This window comes from Arachis ipaensis, chromosome B05 (genome assembly GCF_000816755.2).
Source record: "Arachis ipaensis cultivar K30076 chromosome B05, Araip1.1, whole genome shotgun sequence".
NCBI classification, from domain to species: Eukaryota; Viridiplantae; Streptophyta; class Magnoliopsida; order Fabales; family Fabaceae; genus Arachis; species Arachis ipaensis.
Window position 1 is genome coordinate 141,531,896 of NC_029789.2, and position 352 is coordinate 141,532,247.

At 20.2% G+C, this 352-nt stretch overlaps 1 protein-coding gene across 1 annotated transcript in view; it reads right to left on the reverse strand.

Annotated features, from left to right (window-relative positions):
- LOC107644524 (polygalacturonase At1g48100) overlaps window positions 1-352 on the reverse strand; it is a 5,976-nt gene that overhangs the window by 4,069 nt on the left and 1,555 nt on the right. The gene's annotated exons all lie outside the window — the stretch shown is intronic.

A 352-nucleotide genomic window follows, 5' to 3' on the forward strand; every position in this document is an offset into this window, starting at 1 on the left:
GGTACTAAGATATTATCTGTCAATTTATTGTCAATAATAATTAATTATTATATTTTAAACACATATATAAGGAGATACATCCAGAAAATATATTTATAAAGACACTTCTATTAAACACAGCCATAAAAAAGACATTTTTATTAAATACATCTACGAAGACACTTCCATTAAACACAGTTATAAATAAGAGTTGGCAGAAATTGACAGAAATGCTGTTAATAACGTAGCAAAACCAAATTATTAAAAATAATGTAGAGATCCAATTAAAACAAAAATATAAAAATTTAATTAAAAATTTAATAAAATTATAAGAACTAACAAAAAAATAATTAAATCTAAAAAAGAAAAGTAT